Raw genomic sequence first — 16,932 nt, forward strand, 5'->3', positions numbered from 1 at the left:
TTCCTTTGGTACTATATATTGTGGATATTTGTGTTCATAAGATAATTCTTACTGGCATGGATGAAACAGAAATGAAAACATTATTGTACACTCCCGGGATGGAGTTTTTTTGCCAGTTCATAAATGCGTGCAATGAAAACAATGTTTCTGAACAAAATCAAAGCACTAAATTATTTTTCAGTCATCTGAATGTTTCCATTTGGAATGCTGAATAAAGAGCCCTATTTCTAATCCAAGACGGATTTTATTAGCACTCAGTGCATTTAGCACAAGCACAAACCAGTTCTGAAATCATCCAGGGTACAGCTTGAATAATGGGGAAATTATTTTCTGCATAAACACTAGATTTATTAAGGCCTATTTTTTCTGTCTTCTGAAAGACTAGTTGCAGCTCGTTTGAGGAAGCCATCAGAACAATTCATACATTCTCAGGATCTTTGAGGAAAGGTGTATTTACATCACTGTGGAAACAATATTACATTTATACCTGTTCCAGCTTCTACAGAATGCCACAAAATACCGGTGCAGCAGTTACCTGCTCTGTAACTTCCTTCTTCAGAATTCTGTTTAAAGTTGGGGTCATACCATACTGAAAGTCCAGCTGAGTAATTCAAATGAAAGATGGAAAATTTATCAGCTTTCTAAAATGAAAATTGCTTTTAAGTTATTCTCTATCTCATCACTTGATTGGCTCACATTACCATCTGTTCTAATTATACTGCTAATCTTCCAACTATTTTCTTGCTGCCTGACAATTTAAAATGTCCAAGAAGGTGCAGTTCAGCTGAGGATAAGTACCCACTGGTAAAAGCACCTTTTCATAGAGAAGAAATACTGGCAAGAATCCATAAAAAAAACCAGCCACAATTGATACTGATTTTTATTATAATTAATTCTGTTGTGCAGATGTGTGGAACTTTGGAAGGAGGTTTCTTTGTTTCCATGTATAATAGATGGTCAGTTGCCTTACTTCCAGCTCTTTGATAGCTTATGTTCTTTGTGTTGTATAGTAATTCCTTGTGCTGGAAAATGAAAAGGATGCACATACATCGATATTGTGGACAAGATGAGTATACTTTTGAAATGCATCTTCCAACTGTGCCACTTGCAGTCTGGCTAATGTTCTGAGCTGGCCTTACAGTACCTATACTGAGTTTCTTTCAGATGAGATGGAACTAGAGAGATACTTCAGGACCATGTTCCAACTGTAAATGGGAATTCAAGAGAAGCCACTACAGTTAGTCTCAACCCTCCTGACACTCATGCAGTGTGACTGCTGAGTCCCCCATACCAATAGTTTCTATTAAATGGTCCCACTCAACTGACCTGCTTCTGTTGTGCCACATGACTTGCTAAGGTAGGCACGGTGAGAGATGGATTAATGGATGATGACTTCAACTCCCATTAATTTCATGCTCTTCAATGACAAATCATTTTTCAGTTGATCCCCGAGTGCCTGTTGAATTTTTCACACAGTATAGGAAAGCTGCAACATAAGGTTGGACTGCAGTGCCAACACAGGATATGACCTTGTGGTTAAGATAAAGTTTTGAGAGAGTAAATGGGGTTTTCTGCAGGAGGTTAGGCAGCTTTGTACAGTTGGCTGTCTTCGTTGTGTTTATGTTTCTTAAAAGCCCTTGAAATTAAACACAATTTTCTGTTGCTCTGTGAGAAAAACAAACAAAAAAACTCCTTTAGATATCAACTAGCTTTTCTTGTCTTTTTATTAGCTGAACCAAAACTGTGTAATAATTGCATATATTTTCCCAAGACTTGTGAGTTAATTTGCTTTGGTCATTAAATATTTTTCAGTTGGTCATTTTTTGCCTATTCAGTAAGGGTTCCTGAGAAATTTTTCTGCTGAATGTTACTAGTCCAGATCTGTTTGGAAATTGAAGTTTATTTTCCCAGGACTGATCCTGCAGGTCACAGTGTATGTGTTTAAGTTAGCAGGGGTAATCCTACTGACTGTCAGTTTTCATAGTTTGTCAGATCTGCGTAAGCCTGGCCAGCATCTGAATTTTTGAACAAGAATTAATTTTTGAGTTTTAAGCGGCTGTTCAGTTTATAAATCTTTGTATGTCCAGGCACATCTATATGCCTCTGTATGTGGTCACCAACAGGGGTTACATAAAGGAAAACTGCAGGAAAAATTCCTTTGCTGTAAATACACCATTAGTTAAATTTCAGCCTTTTTAAACTGTTAAGCTGAAGTGGTGCCAGAATGAATTGTGTCGCTGGAACTAAGTAAATGGAAATGTGTAAGAAATGTCTGTAATTGCATTCATTTAATGCAACTGTAGGTACTATTCAGAGTCATGCAAAGAAAAACAGAATTGTGCCTGATGAAAACATCTGGATTCGAGTTCTGGTGCCAGTAAATTCTTCCCCCATTGGTAAAAAAGATTGTAATACCACATTCTTTTTGGGTTATGTGATTCATAGGAATGTTCTACAGAGTGCTGCAGCTCTTCTTTTGAATACATAGCTCAGGGTCGTTGGCTGGCAATGGCAGTGTCCTGGGACTAAATCAGAGAGGTCAAGGGGCTGTATCCTCAGTTATGCTGAGTTTGCAGCTGGCAGGTAGAAGAGAATAACCTCCATATCAATTCCCTGAAATTCAGAATCCAGAACTTGGAGTAGTTAGCTGGAGACCTTTGCATAAGGATTGTATATTAAACAAAGTTTAATTCAAGGAAGGTTTTTAATGCTTTATTCTACCTCTGATGGTACTTTCATTGCTCTGACATCTGTATGGAGGATCAAGAAGTCCATGGTGGAAAATCAACTGTACTGCCTATTGGACAAAGTTATCTCTGTAACAGCTATGACCCTCAGCTCCTCCTGAAAACTTGTCCTCAGTTGCTTTTTGTTCTCTTATTACTCTTGGAGATACACTGATTATGGACAATGTTTTGGCAGCACTGTTAGCTTCAGAAAGCACTGTCTTCTCTTCCTTTTACCTGCCTCTGATGTCACCAACTGCTGTAAGTCACTTCAAGGAACCACAGCTTGTTATAAATGATAAAGTTAATGAACTGCCTAGCTTGAACTGCACACAGGACGAGTGTGTGTTCTTTCATTGAGTTATGAGCAAAGAGAAGGATGTGATGATGATGTACTTCTGAAATTTTATTCTGAAAATGAGAAAATATGTAGTAGTAATCTGGTGCCAAATATATTACTTGCAGTAATCTCCAGTAAAAACATCTGAGCAGTCAGTTTGTCAGTATTGAGATGGCGGTTCTTATTCAACTTCCACTGTAATCACTCATATTTAGCTGTCTTAACCTTAGTCTCTGCTCAGGTGACATAATTGCATTTGGCTTTAGCAGTCACTAAATCCAATGTGCTCTGTTACTAAATCCAAATTTTACAAGTGAGTAGAGTTGTATTAGGGTAACTCCAGCAGTTCAAGCCAGCGCAGCACAATCTTAGGTCACGTCTACACTAGGTGCTTGGACTTTACTCAGCTGTAATCATGACTGAGATCCTAATTCAAACAAGCCCTGAGGGAATGACTACACTAAATCAGAGGCATGAATGCAACATGTACAGGCATGGTTAAGCTACTTTTAAACTAGCAATGATGGAATGGCAGCATAAACTTTACAAAAGTTTGTCTAAGCACATTGGGAACCTGGTGGATCTATGCAAATGATTTCTCTTGCGAACTTGTGTTGTAATTGTGTCTCTGCAGTGCAGAAATTCTTTAAAGCGGTTTAGTTGCTCTGTTATAGAAAATAGGACACTGACTGGGAAAAAAACCAAGTAATGTAAAGGCAACACGTCTGTGCTGTATTGCCAGTAGTGTGATCTGAAACTCAAAACCACAAGAAGCATTCACGCAGTTTTCTGTTCACCAGGGAGTAAATGTGTGACATCCTTTTAAGTCAGAACCTAGGTATAGGCTCTCATAATGACCTCAAGTGAAGGGGCTACATTTGAGGTGGGTTTTTTAGCATTACTCTGGTTTGAAATTAGACCAAAGGAAGGAAACACTAGATTGCTCTTTCTAGTTAAATGCTTATCTGTTGTAAGAGGCATGTGGCTTTAAAGTTGTTTCTCTTGTCTGTCTCAGATGCACAAAGTATGCCCTGGATTTGTAGTTCAAGTTATTTTCTTAATTAAGGGCAACTTCATGGTCAGCTTTCAAACTTGTCTGTTTCAATTTCAGATGTTTCAGTTCAGAAATACATTTTTTCCATAGTGAGTTTTAGAAAGGAAAAGATTTTTGCAGAATAAATGTAAAATATCTGCTGGAGAAGATAAGTCTTGATAATGGACTTGACAGCTTTTTTGTATGTATCTTATCTGTTCCAGTCCAACTGGCAGCTATTACCTACATGGTAGTCTTCATTGAACAGCTATTTTCTAGTCCACAGGAATGAGACAGTTGGTCTCATTTCTCTTCCTGGAGGCTCAAGTAGTCCATATTATAAAATCAGCATTTTTATTCTACCTCTAGATGGAAAAAAATCAGAGAACTCAGAAATCTGAGCTAAGAAGAAAACTAAAGTGTCCTGAAGGAAAAGCTTGAAGAGCTGTATTTACTTCACATAGCCAAAACCAAGTTAGATCTGGTTGAGGGCTCTTCCCTACAAGATATGATCCACAGTATGAATCAATATTGGGATCTGAACTCAGGTCTCCAATGAGCAATACAAAACATTTTTAACAATTAAAAAAGTTACCAAGCATTTGATTAGATTTTTTACTAGCACAGAGTTCTAGAAATATTTTTCTAATACAGATGTATTCAATCTCAGTTGCAGTTACTGCTTTAGTCACCTGAATATGTTTGCAGCTACACTGAATTGATGAGTTATTTCTGCATCCTGAAGGGACATTTCACCCTGTAGTGTGTGTGACCTTCCAGATTTGAATGATACTGAGCTGTTGCAGTCTTGGAGGACAAGAATATTGAATCTGCAATGTCTGCCACGGACTGTGGTAGTGTCTACCATATCTACAGGCTCTGTGATAGGTTATTGCAGGAAACAAGTCCTCTCAGAAGTAATATTTTCATGGTTACTCTGCTTTCTATTAATAATAAAAATGAGAACCATTAAAAATGTCTTGGTGAATGCAGACTTTCTCTTCTTCAGAAACTGAGCAGGGAAGGGAATGCCATATCTGTTACACCCAGTAATCAAAGGGCAGCACATGCTCAAAGCCAGCAAAGCAAGTCAGGATACCTAGTTTGGGAAAATAGAAATTCTTCAGATGCTATAAATTAATAAAGTACAACTTAATGTAATGAAGTTTAGAGATGACTATACTCGTTTTTGGAGACTCAATAGCAAAAGCTTATCTGCAAGTATTTCACAACTAGGAAGAAAGCATTTGGAACCAAAAAATGGAAGCAAATATGTCAAAGCAAGGTGAAATAAGATAAAACTGGCTCCACATGGAAAAGCACGATACTTGTTATTCCTGTCAAATTAAAGCCTTTCAACTGCTTCTTTCCCTTTTTTTGTGGAGTTTTGCTTGTTTGGTTTGTTCTTGTTGGTAGCTTGGATAACTCTTTTTAAAGTGTTCATTTCATTTTCCAAGATAGACTGACATATGAGATAGACAGACAATCTGAGCTGTCTTTTCAAGGCTGCTTACATATGTTTATAGATATTTCACTTTACTTAATTTGTGACAGTTAATACTGATTTTCAGCTGCTTATCTGGCTGCATTTTCATCTACTGTAGCTAAGGATTCATTATGAAAATGTGATGAGAATAAAATAAAATGGTGAAGCTATGTAAAACCAATAGAAAAATCTTTCAAATTTACATTGTGTTGGTACAAAATTGTAAATTCTGAAGCTACACCTGTTGAGAAGCCAAATTTTTATGGGGGACAAAATCTGAATTCATCAGTATCAGCATGGAAACCTTATGCTAGAGGAGGGCAGTGTAGCCTTGAGAAAGTAGGAGTCAGCTTCCACCAAAGATAACCATGTAGCTACAATAGTGTGCACAACATAGGCTGCTGTCACCCTCAGGAAGCCACCTCTTAGGTAAATAAATGACATTTGTTGGCTTGTGTGTTCTGTGCACTGACAAGCAGTCCACAGTACCAAAGGAAGCCACAGATTGCTTCTACCTCTTTTGCTTGAACCTTATGGCAGACTCAAATTGAACACCTCTGTGATGCTCCTTGCGAAACATCTTACCTTGGAAAAGTGGAATGAAAGTAGAAACTCTGTAAACTTCAAGTTTTCTTTGTGTAGATATCTTTTCCATGTTATTTTTTGTCATCAAATCACAGAAATCCCAGATAAAATGGAGAAAAAAAATTCTAGTAATTGGAAATCATTGTGCACATGATCATGGCTGATTCAGTTTTGTTAATGTTAGTTTCAGTCTACATGTTGTTGATTGAGAGTATCAATGAACAAAGATTTAAACCTCACATATATCTGAGTTCAGTGAAAGATGCCTGGAGCTTGTGAGTATCTTGATCTGAGGTTGAGACTGAGATTCCCCTTATAGTTACCTTCAGGCCAATTGCAAAGGCCTGTAACAGCAGTTTGATCAGAATGATCAGAGTAAAAGCTAAATGAAATTTATTTTAAAGCCATAACACTTGTAATAATGATTTGAAAATGAAATTTTCTTTTTTATTAAGTTTGGAAATGAGATTTAATAATCAGTTGGCCATAATAGTATAAACTAGGGCACTCCCTAGGCCACTCCTTGAACTGGGCAAGGGCTGCTAAGTTCACCAGTATGCCAAATGCCAAGACTTGGAGCTTGTTCCAGAAGACTTTGTATCATGCTACAGTTCTGTAGTCTGACTGGAGTCTGCTGTAGTTTGTAGATGTGACTTCTATCTAAGGCCACAGTTGATGCCAACAGCTTAAAACATTCAAGCAGATCTTTTATTCTTTATGTCATACAACAGTCTGACATGTGCATGGCACTTTTTAGGTCTTTTGATAAAATTTTCAGTGGCAAACTCTTGTTTATTTAATGAAAATCATTAAGTCTTGTGACACTGTGTTCTCTGAGAAAAAGAGGAGACTTATTTATTGGAGGTGGAAAGGGGGTTTGGCAAAGCAAAGAGAAACATCTGGCAGAGAATACTCTGGTATTGTAATGGTAAATAATGCTCCATGGCAGGCATCTCAGCAGCTGGAACAAGTTTGCCTCTTCTGCCTCCCACATTATGATAGGAAATGGGAAAGCAGTCCCATCTTGACACTTTACTAGATGATGTTTTGAACTTTCTCCTAAGCCCAGCTGCCAGAGGCTTGAGCTAGAACTTGCTGTGAATGGCTGAGAATATCTGTCTGGTCTGCTTGGCAGCAGTGACTGGCTCTGTCTTTGCAAAACAACGAACACTATATGCACAAAATCCCAAATTGTCCTCTGTCACCTGTGGGATTTTAATATCAACCCTGCTTTCAGTAGACTTGTGATAATCACATATGTGATCATGTCTTGTTTCTTATAGAAGGGGCTGAATGTGTGCAGGATTTGTCCCTGACTGCTCATTCCTATTATCAGTTCGCCTGCAGTACAGTTGCTTGCTCAGCAGATTTTACATCATTCCACAGCAGTGTGCTCCTGCTTGATGTGAGCAGACTTTGTGAGATTTGAGCCAGAAAGTGTCTGTCAGGAAATTCACCCTTGGAGCAGCATTGCCTGGTACTGAACATACTGTACTCAGTGCAGTTCTTCTCACTGGGTTTTTCACCTTTCAGTTCCATTTCACAATAATGTGCTTCTGCCAGCACTACCAAAGACATGTCACCAGTATCTCAAAATGTAATCTCCTTGTCATGTACTGTTGGTTAATTATCTATTTTGCTAATTAGAAATATGGATAATTTAACATAATCTGCTGTGGATCAAGGCAGAGGCAACAATACATGTGTTTCAAAGAGAAAAAAATGCAAATATGAGGAATATTTAAATCACCCAGCATTAAGCATGTGGCAGTCTGATAGAGACTTCAGGTTGGAATTTATAGCAAAACAATTTGAAGGTGCAAATAATGCAAAATGCAGAAAGTTTAACTGAGGGGAGGATTGTATCTTAGGAAATGAGAACTAAAAACATCTAAATGAGAGAAATGCTAAGAAAGTGAAAGAGAAAACCCTATTTAGTGAACATCTGACTTTAAATTGCTAAATCAGCCATGTTTTGGTAAACATTTCATAGTGAGTCTCACAAGCCACCTCCATATTTCCATATGGATAGTATTAGCAGTTCTGGTATGGATTGAATCTAACATGAATTCTGCTGAGGATAGAGGGAGTCAACTCTTAACAATGAGGAGGAAGAGGAACAGGGAAAATCCCAAGCACCTTCCCATAAGCCACCTGAAGAACTTGTCCCACAAGCCTCAACTGTTTGTATCCATCAATACCACCCTTTGTACACAAAAAAAAACAACCCATGCCTGGACCTGCTGGTAGCATGGAGAGCAAAACAGCCGGGGGAGCTGAGACGTGTTTCAAGACTTGTTCTTACACCATGAGCAGTGTAGCCAAGTGTGGGGATTAAATATAGTGAGATAGCCCCTTCTCCAGTTGGGAGGGCTTGGGTCATCATATTTTGATTGGATTCAAAACCTTAAAATATTTTATTGATACCAATAATGGATTTTTGTTCATTATGTTCTGTAACGGAAGTTTTGAGATTGACTTCAAATGTTACCCTTCATTCATAAAGACTAGATTTTTTAAAGCAAAAATGAGGTTTTCTGTTAGTTTCTGCATTTATATAACAGAAGAAGACAATCTGTTGCTCACCAGCCATATGGTGCTTAATATTGTTTTAAGAATGGCTGAAGATCAGCTTTGAGTCATATGTGTACTGTCTTCATTCTTCATCTGGTAGTTTTCCTTAGTTAAATAAATATGGGGAGTTGTCAGCACAGAATGGGCTGCAAATAATTTTTAACATAGTTTATTTAATTTTTATTCTTGTAAGCATTACTTACACTGATAGAAACTGTGATACTGAAATTCTGAAGTTGCTATGAACATTCAGTATCTGGAACATAAATAGTAGGTTGAAATTCTAGCAATGCAGTTTGTGATACACAGAGTTCTAGCACAGGGCTGGAATATGAGCACTGATATAAATGTTCATGATTTACTTTCTTGTTTTGTGAGTGGAAAGATTTGACTGGACCCAGGCAGAACTTGACATGACAGAAGCTTGTGCCTTCTGGAGTGTATCAGGCATACCTGGGGGTAAACTCACAGCTTGCTGGGAAGGCAGACTGAGGTATTTGTCATCCATTAGGGAACTTTCTTACAAAAAGAGAAAGGGAAAACAGAATATAGGGCAACTTCACTTGTCCTCTTCCCTATTTCTGGGATCACTTTTTGTGTTCATCTTCATTGAAACACCTGCTGAGTGGACTAAGGGAACAAAACAAGAGAAAGAGGAGCATGTGATGGGATACAGCAGGACTGATATGCTGGGAAAATGTGGATATAGGATTAATTTGGAGATTGAGAAGCAGACAGAAGTGTGAATAAGCACCTGCAGAATATTACTGTCTTCCTCTGTTTCTTGGAGGCCTGACAGTATGGACTGTAATGCAAAACTTGGAAGAGTGAGGGATTCAAAAGGTAGATAGATCAGAAGCTGAACAAAACTGATTTCCTGACTTTTGCATCATTCTTGTAATTGTCTGCAATCTGATTATCATTTTCACCTTTTTGACAATTGCTGCAGTAATTCCTGTCACTCCTAAAAGCTCACCTGTAATGAAGCAGAGAATGTAAGGAGACATACTGATGCAATCTGTCATTTTTTGCTCTACTGTCTTTAGGATGACATTAAAAGCCATCAAAAGCAACAGAGATTCAAAGCAATATTCTATTCTCAATTACCTGTATTTCAATATGATCTACTCTGCACTGTGCTAACTTGAGCCAGCATTTAAGACAATATGGAAGGATAAAAAGTAGCATAGGTTTCTGAAGTGTCATCAGATATGTGCTTAAATATATATGGTTTATGCATAAATGCATATGTCTATAGACAAGTATCTACAGATATTTATACACATACAGGTCCCAACGCTATAGCCCTGGTCTCTGCTATGCTTTTCCTAATATACATGTGGGTTCATACAGTTAAAATTTATATAATTTAACATGTCGTTTACATCCACCCAAATTATATTTAATTCATCTTTAATTACTGGAAGAGCATTTCCTTAAAATTGTATAGTTCCTTTCCTGTCTTCCATAATAGAATCCCTTCTGCTTCGTCTGGCTAAAAAGCCTTTTAGGTGAAATTCTGGTTTGTGGGAAATCACACACAAGCCACAGTAACACTGCAACCAGCAATTAAAAATAAGCTGATGCAAACAACAAGAACAGCAAATGTAATCAAACACAGACCAGACACACTGCATTCTATGAATTGTTTCTTATTCTGTTGTGACCTGTTGAATTTGCCTTAGCCTTTCCTTGAGGCTTGCTATTGCTCTCATTAATTAGAATTTGTGCCTATAATTTATTGTTGCAAAAAGCCTCTTGAGTTTTGGCTTCTCAGGTTTGTTTTCTGTTCTTCCTTCTTATACCTTGGCCCCTACCCCTATGATCCTCTAATTGTTTACCTAGTATTGGTTCAAACATGGATAAATCAATGCTTGTGATTCTGCTGTAAGACATTATTTAAATTAAATTGTGATAATATTTTTTTTTTTTTTTAATGATTAGGGTTATTCCCTTTCTCATTGGAGGAAGTCATAATGGAGGCTGCCTTAATGTTGGGCAAAAGATATAGCATCCATTAACGACTGAATAAATGCACTGGTGCAGAAGTGGAAGGTCTTAACTTTACCTAAGTAAACCACACTTAACTGAAAAAGACAAGGAATACTTCTGGTCCCCAAGTGCTGTCATTATGGCTTCAGCAGATGTGTTTTACTTGGGCAGAGTCAGAATGTTCACACTTATGTGACAGTGATTCAGCTGATGAAAGGCAGCGTACTGTAACTAAGGAGTTTTCACCACTTGCCATGCAGCTGTTCCCCAACTGTGACATTAAATTTAGCTACATAGCTAGGTTGCAGCTTTGCTGTTTCCCAAAGTTCAAAATGTTCAGTTTCAGACTCCTGTTCTGCTCTTTAATTTAGTGTACAATTGCAGCCAAATCCTTAGATGATTGGGTAGGGATATTTCAACTTCATGTGTAAGATTTGGTCTCAGTGGATTGCACTGCAGTCTGAATTTGGCCTCCTACTGTAAAAATACTTATATTTTGGTGTTCTATATATTTCAGTCTTTATGAAATACAGGACCTTCTAAAGCATGTGTGCCATAGAAAGTAGCCTACATGGTAAAATATCATCAGCAATGCAAATTGTGTGGAAATTCATCATATTACATCCCACTGCCAGGGCAGCCTCACTGGATGTAAAGCAGCAGCAGCAGCAGGCATATGACCTGGAATCCAGGAATTTCCCATGAAGCAGCAGCTATCTGCAAAATAATTCTATCAAATCCAAGGTCTTGCCAGTAAAAAAGTGCACTACAGAAGGTGCCATTGGTATGATTCCTATGTTTTCAGCTATCTTCTTTAATCAGTGACCATTGTGATTCAAGCTAAATAACAGAGCCAGCTACAGTGCAATCCCAGCAGCACAGTAAACACAAACCAGACTCAAAAAATGTGACTGACTGCTGGGGTTTATAATTAAGCAGTTCTGAGGTCAGGAGACGAATACAGTGTGCTGATAAGAAAACTGTGAAAATAAAAAGATGTTATCACTTAAGTTTATGGTTATTGACATACATACCTGTTGCCTTTGACTGTGCAAACAGTAAGTTTGGTTGCAATGCAACATCAGAAAATCTCAGCATAAAATCAGAGAGTTCTTGGGAGTTTTTGTCAGCACTTGGAAAGGGAGAGGAGTTTTTAAGGCAGAAAAACAGCAAGAGGGAAAGTCTGAACTTAGAAACAGATCTCCATGTTCAATAAAAAAAAATATAAAGGCTGAGTCAACAGCCAAGAGATTAATGATGAAAGCAGAGCAGAAATGAAAGAATCCCTTTCTCACAGTACGGGAGCACTGAGAATGGTGGGAGACACCAGGACAAAATGGCTGAGTATCAGAGAATCAAACATATTCCTCATGTGGGGCAGTCTGCTCAATAGCAGCAGACAGAAAGACCACAGAGGTTTGATCAGAGAGAACTGAGAGGTCTTCTACCATAACCAAACCTTTTTGTAAAGATTACGCAAGCAACCAGCAGGAGAGAACCAATTGGACCATACATGGCAAGATCAAACACATCCTGAATGAATACCAGTAACAGAAATAAGGAGGAAGAGGTTTGTTTGAAGAGCATCATGCTTCTCAGATGCAACCCTCTGGTTACCATGGAAATGATTTTATGACAGGATGCATACTTCTAATCTGTGCTTTTTTGACAAGCCAGAGCACATAAGCAAACATCTCAGCAATGATATTTCTTAAAAGGAAAGATGTAGTAATTCACATGGAGTTGGAATGACTGAACTGCTAGTCCTTTCCACTTTCTGATGTCATAATTATGCGGTTCCATAGGATGCTCTTGTTCACTCTTCCTGTTCTTTTATTCCCAGCCTCTGAGATGTAGGCAAAATTTTTTTCTTTTTCAAACTTCTTAGCAACTGTAGAACAGCTGGTTGCACTTTTGCTTGCACTGTCCTCACCATTATCAGAGTCTTCTCTTCTACGCCACTACAAGCCATAGCTCTTACTATAGCTCACTGGGGTGCTGGAGCTGAGGGCTTTCTGGTTAAGGATCTGTGTATTTATTCTGGTGGCAAAGCCAGGCCCTGTCCTGGGGGTTTTCTGTCATATGACATTCCCTGTGGTCAGGTGATTCGTGGCAAGGCTGAAGTGCCAGATTTCCTGTGCTTCTGTTTACAGAGCAACTGTACTACCCTTTAGTGAGTGCACCAATCTCCAGCTGAGATCTGAAAGCACGTGGAAAATTATGTGGCTAGGAAGAGGCTGACACTGCAGAGAAATTCCCACCTTCTTCCAAAGATAAATTACTGGTGTGGACCATACAGAGACCATATGCTAGAAACTGGTTTATGTCAGAAACTTTTTTCAGACAGAATTTTTTTTCTGATTGTAGCACCTAATAAAATGGATCATGATCCAGGACTGGCTTCTAACCTTCATTTGTGGTGGCAGCATGTTAAATGTATATGAAATTAATGCTCTCCCATTACATAGGTCTGTGTATTTTCTCCTGTTTTGTTATTCCCCTAGTCTAAACCACAAAGCAGTTTGCCTGAAAAGTATGATATGGAGGAGCCTAAAGAATTTTTTTGTTAAGCTGCAGGGGAAAAGGAATACTGTATTAGATGTGAAACTGAACTGGGTACCAATAGACCATAGTCCGGGGAAAGCAATGCCACTTGAAATTAAAATTCTTTTATCTGGGCTAGTAAAGTCTATACTGTTTTACTGCTTACAGTAAAAATTAGATTTTATGCTATGAAGAAACAAAATAGTTAATGATTATGTGGAAAGCAGCAGATATCAGAATCCTGACAGCTTAATTGCTGTGCTGACAGCACTGGCTGTTTCACTGCTCTGGTGGTATTTTCATTTCTAAAGCCTGTACTGAATTGCAGCAGTGGCTGGGGCTCAGACACACCTTTTTAATGCACTTGCTGGCAGGGAGGATGTGTGTGGGAGGCTCTCTCAAGCACAGCAGTCAGGCAATAAGAAGTAATAGGTTAAAGCACCTGTCAGACAGTCTCAATATTCCCTTTTGTTGAATAGGATGAAGCCCACGTTTAAAGGTCTTTAAGGAAAGAATAAGGTATTAATTTTTTCCAGTGCTTATTTTAACAGTTAGTCAAGAAGGTTTTTATTTTTGCTTTAATCCTAAATAAAAGATTAAGGGATCCAAGAAGTCTATAATCAGAAAGGAAGACATGAAGTATATATCTGTGGAGAAATTTATATCTACTGTTAGGAGCCACCTTGTCTATGCATTTAAAATTACAGTAGACTTCTACTTTCAATGCAGAGACTGCCATATTTTTCAGTGCTGCATTTATCAGTGCTACAGCTGAATAAATATTCAGCTATTCTAACTATCAGCTCTTGTCACGTGTGGTGTAAAAACCTGGAATTAGATGAATACTGTAAAATGCTTGTGAAAACGTGGAAAGATGCAGCTGAGCACTCCTGAGGTAACTTTTTTTTTTTTTTTTTTTTTTTTTTTAAGTTGTACTCGATTTTGCTTCTCACTTTAGAATTATTTGCACATTTGAGCAGCCGCAATTTTTAATGGTATGTTAATACCAATTTGCAAGACAAAGTCAGGATCTATGGCCAGAACCTCGCCCTGGCTCTTCTGGCAGTCCCACTCTAATGCTTGCTCTACTAGAAAAAGGACTTTGTAAAACTAAGAGGTATATATGGATTGATTAGGAAGCTAGAGGAGGAGATTACTGCACTATGTCCTGCAGGAAAAATTTTGTTTTAGAAAATAGAGCAATTTTCAAGCAACTGTGAAAGATGGTGAAGAAGTTCTCCCTGCAATCTTTAACCTGCCTGTATTTTATAGTGTCTGATTACCTAGTGTGTGTTCACAGTGTTGTCTTTCAGAAATATTCCTTTTTCCACCTACAAAAGAAAATAACAAGACTTAGGTGTATCAGATAAGCTAATAACACAATAGCATTTTCTTGTATGCATAATGTAAACTTTGGCTTAATTTCATTATTAAACTCGGTGTGTAGAACAGAATGATGGGCTCTGACACCATTAACACAGTCCCCTGGTGCAGTTAGAGGAGGGTGTTCTCTCTACATTGTGTGAACAGGCTACACATATTAAAATCATGTTTTCCTTTTCTGTGGTCTTTGGTGCTTCTTTGTCAGCAGTGTGATAATGGTGAATAAAATGAGTGAGTAAGAAATCAAGGGGTGGTATTGGGGCATTTTTAGCAACCTGCTTGTAACAACTATGCACACACATTTTATGAAGAAACCAGAAATGCAGTTTAGCTGCAAAAAGGAAATGACTTCATGGCCCTCCTGATCTCTCAGGCTCTGTCCAGTTTACCAAGTACTTCAGACTGACAGACATATCAGTAACAGCCCCCAGTGCAGTTTCACAATAAAACCTGGTCCTTATTCATACAGGTTTTATGGGATTGTTATATCTGACTGGGGGTCTTCTGTATGTGATGGGGAGTACTTGACTTTCAAAGCATAGCAGGTGTAGCTCAAGTCTTCCTATCTTGGCCAGGACATTTCCAGTTGTTGGAAGCAGAACATATTGAAATTAAGATGCCTCTATCACACAAGCCACTGACAACCTCAGGCTCAGCCTGACATTTTTAGCTCTATCTGACTACAAGACTACCCTCTCTCCCTAGGTCAGAGGCTAGATGTGAGTGGAAAATGCTGTGTTATCAAAGCTGAAATTTCCCACAGATAATTTTAACAAATGAAAGTGTCCTTCTGTTACTCTGAGACCAAGTTAGGCCTGATGAGATTGTAACTGCTGGTCATGCTTCACAGTGCAGACCACATGTGTACCTGGGGCAATATGTCACACTGCTCACATGCTAATCCCATGATTAATTTCATCATTGTGTTCAGATTTTGAATTACACTGATTTGTTTGTACAAAGGACAGAAAAGACACTAAGATGACATCCCTGTGCTTTCCTGCAAAGCTGTTCACTTTATATAAACCTGAACCTGACAAAGAGAAGTGTAGGGAGGAGGATCTCATAGTAGCTCAAAACTATTTGAAAGGGAATTGTGAAGATGACAGAGGCAAACTCTTCTGTAGTGGCAGAAAGTGTAGAAAGCAGAAATAATTGCATGTTGTAGTTTGGGAGGTTCAAACTGAACATGGAGAAATCTTTTTCATCAAGAGGGTACTCAGGAACAGACTACCTAATAGGCTGTACAATCTGCATCGTTGGAGGTTTTCAAGACTCAATGAAAAAAAGTCACAGCCAATCTGGTCTAGCATTGATGGTTGTCCTGCTTTGAGCAGGTGATTGGACAACATAACCTCCAGAGGTCCTTTGCAATTTCTATGGGTTTAATTATCTCCTTAGAAATATTAGTTAGTTTAACTGTCCATCTGTCTCAGTTAAGTATTTCTTCCTCTGTTGGTTGGTTGTGTCATTATCAGGCATAGGAGTCAGATAGCCAAGCACTCAAGCTCTTTGTGTAAAAGTGAAGAAATTCAGGTTTTAGCTTAGCCCATATTATCTAGGGCTTGTATGGTGCACACAGAATGACATTAGTAAACAATTCACCCTCAGGGTACGACTGAGCTGGGTGAAGAAGGTAGCCTAATTTACTGGTTAAACACCAACAGAAAATCCAGCAATTCGGTCTGCCACAAAGCACAGCATCCATTAATCTGTTAGAGGATGCTGTCTTCCCTGTTACAGTTGGCTCATAATCTGTGTCAGTACCAAATTTAGAATTTTGCAATCTTTTTCTGCTGAAACCCAGGATTTTCCAATACAGCGTATTAGCGTGTCACTTGCAGCTCTGACCCTCACCAAACACTAAGGGATTAACCTAATCGTATTGCCGTGTGGCACTTTTGTGCCTTACATCATTTTTCCTAAAAACAACTGAATGCTGGTTCAACACACATGATTTAATAACTGACATGGCACACAGCCCAGACTGGGAGATATCCAGTGTCTGCTCAGCTACCGTGATTATTTGGCAAATGTTCTCTGAGGGATACAGTTCTCTGAGCTGCTACACAGCTAGTGTAGGAGTTATTTCCATTAATCTCTTTAGATTCCTTATGTAGTTGCTCAGGAAAGCAAGAAGAGGCTCTTATGTACTTATGTTCAGCAGTACAAAACCTATACCAGTTACCAAAGCAAACATGGCCTGGTCTTACTATGAGTGTGTAGGAAGTGGTACCTTTAGAATCTGTACTGGGTAAGGAGTGAGCCA

Source organism: Heliangelus exortis, chromosome 16 (genome assembly GCF_036169615.1).
Source record: "Heliangelus exortis chromosome 16, bHelExo1.hap1, whole genome shotgun sequence".
NCBI classification, from domain to species: domain Eukaryota; kingdom Metazoa; phylum Chordata; class Aves; order Apodiformes; family Trochilidae; genus Heliangelus; species Heliangelus exortis.